Source organism: Hydra viridissima, unplaced genomic scaffold (genome assembly GCF_058129835.1).
Source record: "Hydra viridissima isolate aposymbiotic clone 2 unplaced genomic scaffold, HvirCarnegie_v1 scaffold_11, whole genome shotgun sequence".
NCBI lineage: Eukaryota > Metazoa > Cnidaria > Hydrozoa > Anthoathecata > Hydridae > Hydra > Hydra viridissima.
Window position 1 is genome coordinate 13,959,410 of NW_028324310.1, and position 6,327 is coordinate 13,965,736.

The window sequence follows — 6,327 nt, forward strand, 5'->3', positions numbered from 1 at the left end:
TTCTCTCTCTGGAGCGGCGCGTTATAGTTTATGTCGTTTGGATATGAAGAAATAAATTACGTTCGGGGTCCTTTCAAAGATTTATACATGTTTTTTATTCATCGTATGAAAGGAAATGACAGACAGGGATGACAGAGGAAATGGCAGGCAAGGTAATGCTTCCACATGCATAAAATCCCACTCGGACGAATCAAACAAAAAGGTAGTTATTCAAAACACACTGTAGAATATTCTAAAAGATTGTTTTAGTCAAAGAGTAATCTTTTTTTGGAGTTGCCATCAAAAAGTTCAGATCTTAATTCGATTCAACATCTTTGGGACACTTGAAAACTTAAAGAAATCTACTTTACAAAATTCATTTTTTCGAAAAAAACAGAGTACGAGAAAGTCATTGATTTTTTCATTAAACTTTTCATGTACAAGGTCGCTTAATTAGGTACATTCATGATATTATGTTACGTAAACGGGGGAAAAAAATTCATTAAACTGATGGTACGTAAAATTATTTTTTTTTATCATTCTGATCTTTGCGATTTTTAAATGTTTTTAAAGTTATAACTATAAAAGTTAAGAAAGTAACATCAAAAAGTAGGTACTAACAGCTACCTACCATAAAAATTCCTTCAAACATTACAAAGGTACAAAGCAAAAATTTGATAAAAAAAAGTGGTCTTGGTCTATTGAACGTACTGCATTTCATAAGCAACGTTAAAGTTTGTAGATTCGGGTCGGTAAAATAAGGAAGTCCCTCGCAAAACAATTTACAATTTTGCTGAATTTTTTGAAAATTAATAGCAATTCTTTATCTGATTCCATTTTTATAAATAATTTTTGAAATTATAAACGCAGTTCTTGATTTATTTCAATATCAATCAAACTTTAACTTTCAAAAAAACATTTTCATTAAAAAAAGTGTTTCAATAGTCCTCTTTTCTTAAACGTGTTTTTTTGCACGTTTAATACAAATTATAATTTTATTAAATGATGCAGGAAACAATTTAAAATGACTTTTTTTATTATTATTACTGCATACAAATGTAATTTCAACAGTTACCTGTTCAGAAAGAAGTAAAGATTATTTAAAAATAGGAAAAAATTTTCGAAATACCATAGCTTTACAAAGGAATTGTAATGAAGACTATATGACGCCCGCGCAAATTCATAAAGAATAGGCTTCCTTATCCACTCATGTCGAAAATGTAGGCTCATTTGCAGACGTGTCAAAGTCTGATTATTGATATCAGTTCTTTGCTTTCCAAACAAAAACTCTTTTGAATAGTTCTAGAAAAAAAATTCCTTGTTTATTAAGATATTCTTTAAACCTAATTCAATTCAACTCACCGAACTTTAAGCCTCAACTTTAATACTAAGTTACTTTTTTTTCCTGATTCATGTGATTGGTTTTTTTTTTTAACGCACTCGAATTCATAATACTGTTTCTCATCTTGTCGCGCTTTTGAAGTATTTAATTCAGGAAGCAAATCCTAATTATCAAAAATATTGAAACTAGTTTTTATCCACTGCAAAAGTCCGCAATTTGCTGTGAAATTTCTCAACCCTCTTCCCCTCTGTATGCAAAATAGCATCCATAGAGGCTTGCATGTCTTCTTCTTCAAAACTGTTGGGTATTCGGAACGTGGCCTATCTTCAAGTTCTAAATCACCTTCATTAAAACCAGAATTTTTAATATCTCCCGGCGATAAAATAAAATTATGCCGAAATGCCAACCTTTTTATGAGGCGGAAGCCATTGTCGACCGCCTCTCAAATATTTTTGGAGGCAGAATATTCTGGCTTCCACCTTCCAAATGGTGATTAAAAAAAATTCTTTGTTAGTTAAATAATCTCTTATTTCAGGAGGAGGTCAACAACATAGTTGAGCAAGATTTCAGTAGTTTTGCAGTGGTCTCGTTGGAGAATTCGAGATTAAAATGAAAATCTAAACCCAATATTAGTCGTCGAACAAAATTTGGATTTTGCTTGACCAAGTAAAATTCTTTAAATGTTAATCTCAAACAAATATGGTTCGTTTTTTGTTATTTATTTTAAAATGAATATTAAACCTAACCTTTAAGTCTCTGTTAAAAACGCGCAGTAAAATTAAGGTGGTATCCAGCCATTATTTCTATTTTCTTATATTTTACACATAATAAATACCTTTGGTGAATTACTAGCACAATAGATAAAAATCTAAAATCTATTGCAAAAAATTTTTTAATTTTAAAAAAAAAATTGCTGACTCAGCAAAAAAAGGTGAAAAGTTAACTTTCCAATAACTTAAATATCTTAAGATTACATCAATATTAAAGGTTGAAATTTTTCAAAATGCTAGTATACTAGTGTAGCTTGTGCTTGAACCAAAAAATTTTTGAAAAAATTTAAATGATCAAAAATGGCAGACTTAATTGCATAAAAAACTATTTTCAGCGATAAAACACTCATTTGATATGGTATTTGTTGTTTAAGTTTAATTTTTTAAATTTTTTTTTAGGTTCAAGCACTCAAAACATTAATAATGAACATATCCTGAAAATTTGACGCTAAAATAATGTTTTTTTATTGAGATATCGTTGTTTTCCTATGGCTTTTCATAAAAAAAAACAAAAATTGAGAAAAATCAATTTTAAAATTATAAATCATGTACGCTACTCAAATAAATCATTAAAAACCACCAGAACAATAAACAATTTGCAGTTTCTTTATCTAATTTTGTGTCCAAAAAAGTTTTTTCTTACAGATCTTAATTATTTTTTTCTTTTTTTTGTTTCATCTGACATTTTTTTATTCATACTTTTTAACCGTATTGAGTTTTTTTTACTTGCACCAATTTCAAAGTAACTACCAAATTTAATATTAAGAGCATAAAATACAGAAGATAACTTAGCAAAGTCATCATTATAAGTAATGGTTGCAGAGTAAACAGCCATTTCAACAACAACTTTAGAGGTGAATATAGTTTTAGGGGAACGGTTCCAAATTAATTGATTAAACGCTTCATTTCCATTTTGAGTCATTCCGTGCAAACATTTTGTAAGCATATCAGTATTTTCTAGATCTTGAAATACTGGCTTAATCTTTTCCATAATGGCAACTGGTAAATTTACCTTTTTCTTGTATGTAACTTGACAAGTTGCTATATCAAACTGCCATTTACACCAGCTTTTTTCAACCTTGGCGCAAAATATATGATGATATTCTTCAGAAGTAAAGTTAGTGAATTGATGAAGTGAAGCTACTACGGAGTTCCTTATTTCCAAAAGACTATTTGAACTTTGCTGAATAGCCATTCCAACATAATTTTGCAAGATGTTGATTTTATTATCCGTGAGCCGACCTTTACCAGATATACCTTTTCCGTCAGATAGTTTTACCCGTCTTAATTCTTTTCTTGTAAGACGTAGTCGATTCTCTTTACACTTCTGATAATGCCCAATACATTCTAGTTTTATTGGAACAAGCTCATGACCATAGGGTTTTTGTCCAATAACTGTGACTCCATGGCACCAGCTGATTTAGTGTGATTTACTTGGCAGGAACGCTTAACTTTCCACTGTTCATATCTAAGTGTCCCTTTTTTTCCTTCCCAAATTTGACAACCTCTACAAAACTTAGATAGTATAACAGTATCCTTGTCGTTGTCGTGAGACGTTGCCACCACTACACCGTTCAAAGAAGAATATCCTCTCCGCTACCAGGTACCATCGATAGAAACACCACGATCAATAACATCATTCATGTTAGAGTCAGGTTTCAGTATTTTCCTAACTTCCAAAGCAGCAAATGTATTTTCTGAATTCAAGTACTTGAATAGGTCGAAAATGAACTTGAGTACGTCAGGTCAGTAAAAAACATTTTTTCATACTTTGCTCAGCAACTGATTTATAAGCATCATAAAGTTTGCTATTAATACAGCAAAAACTAGGTTTGATAGAGGTGGGTGCATGTTCATTATGGAGGTATAAGCTAAAATTGCATCTCTCCCTCTGCCAATCTCCCTGAATGCCATAACACTGCGTGTATTAATTTCACTAGTATTTATACCAGGTTTATTGTTTTTGATAACAGGAGAAGAAAAAAAATCTTTAAATGCACAATTACTGCAAAATAATTTGAAAAAACGAAGAAAACCCAAAACGTCTTGAATCATCATGCAACATGGAAAGCTTTGTACCACATATATTACATACTGTACCACATATATTACATATATAGCATACTTGTGATATCAACTTTTCATTTGTTTAAAATGCATAAAAAATATAAATTCATCATTATCAGATAATGTTTTTTCAAGATTATTTTTCAGCTTTTTACTACTTGTAGAACAAGTTCCTGTGTTTGTATCTAATTGCTCATTGATGTTATTGGAATTATTATGCTGATTCCCATTAAACTTTCTTTTCCGTGGTCTTATTATTCTTTTTTTGTTTGCCGTAATTTGCTTTTCAACCTTTAACTGTAATAGGTTAGATACAAAAATTTAAAGCACTATTTTATCTGAATTCAAAAAGACTCCAAAACAATGTTAAGCCGTTTAAAAATAGCAATGTGACTTATATTTATGACATTTAGACCAATATAAACTTAAAACCACTGATCTCAAAATATAACATAAATATACTTTGAGATCAGTGCTTAAAACATAAAAAAAAGAATAGTTACAGGCTTGGCATGTTTAGTTTTTAGGGACTAAGTTAAAGGATAAAAAGGTTGCTATGCTCGTTGCTTTGTGATTAAAATATACCTGAAGGTGTTTAAGAAGAATATTCTTAATATTCTAAGATTAATTTGGAAAAAAGATTTTTACTATTGAATTCTACAAGGTTCAAATGTCTAAATAACATTTTTTTAAATTTTAATTTTTTTTTTTTTTCATTTTTCACCAAAATAATGGCTGGATACCACCTTAACTTTTTATTATGAAACCGATTTTTATTTAACTCTGTAATAAAATGAAAAGAATTACGAATAAAAGTTCTAAAATACTTTTTAACTTTAAAATTTAATTGCACTAAAATCGATTATTGTTTAACGTTTTTGGTGTGAACAAGAAAATTCAAAGTTTTTCGCTTGTTTTAGAACTTTCCGAAAAAATCGTAATTCTTTACAAACCTCTGAAACCCGCACTTTCTTATAATGGTTTTAAAATTATTTTCTTTACTATACATACAAATGATGTGTCAATAGTTCAATATCAAATATTTTTTTAAGTTTTTGTTCCTAAAGCCCAATGGGTCACCTATGATCCAAAAATTTTAAAAGTGTTGTAAATACATAATGAATATCCAATCCATGTCAAATATTATACAAATTCATTAAATACATTATTTAGATACATATTAATACAAGACATTATGTGTTTTATCTTGTATAAACGGTTATTATATAAGTCAAAAATGTGGAGATTTGACAGTTTACCATGTGTGCAGGTGGCCACAAGTAAATTGGGATTTTATTCAGTAATTTAAAAAAATTCATTGTAATTGTTAATTCCCCTGAGTCCAACAGATAGAACACTGGACTTTAAAACTTAAAAAAAAAATTAAACGCGAAATAGACTTCTTTAAATGGATTTTTTTGTAATGAGTAACGGGTGACCCAGTGGGCCTCAGAGGGTTAAATAGTTAAATTTTGGCAATTAATCATATAAAACCCAATCTTTGTTAAAATTTTCAATACTTACATCTATCTTACTTTTTATATATTATATATTATATTATATATTATATTTATATTGCTTGTTGAATTTTAAAAAAAACTTTTTTTTTTAATAAAAATTTCCTTCGTTGTCTTCATTTTTTCTTTGAAGGCGGGAAGCGAAAATTCCGCTTCCAGTTTAAACCTTCTTGCCGCCAAAATTAAGTATATGCCGCCAAAATTATATATATATATATATATATATATATATATATATATATATATATATATATATATATATATATATATATATATATATATGAAGACTCCACGGGAAGAAACGGCAGGGTCACATTTTTTCAATTTGAGATAAATCATTATTAAACTTTTAAACCTTTATAAGTTTCGAAGTTTTAGGAAAATTTAGAAAAACTTTAAATATGCATCAAATCATTTATTTGATTTGAATTCAAATACAAAATATGCTATTATGGTTAGTAAAGCTAGAAAGTGTAAAAAGTCGAAACTTTCAAAATGTGACCCTGCCGTTTCTTCCCGTGGAGTCTTCATATATATATATATATATATATATATATATATATATATATATATATATATATATATATATATATATATATATATATATATATATATATATATATATATATATATATATATATATATATATATA

General features: G+C 28.4%; 1 pseudogene; it reads right to left on the bottom strand.

Moving 5' to 3' along the window:
- Nucleotides 1–2,660: 2,660 nt before the first annotated feature.
- On the bottom strand, nt 2,661–4,266 carry LOC149882327 (uncharacterized; annotated as a pseudogene).
- Nucleotides 4,267–6,327: the final 2,061 nt, after the last annotated feature.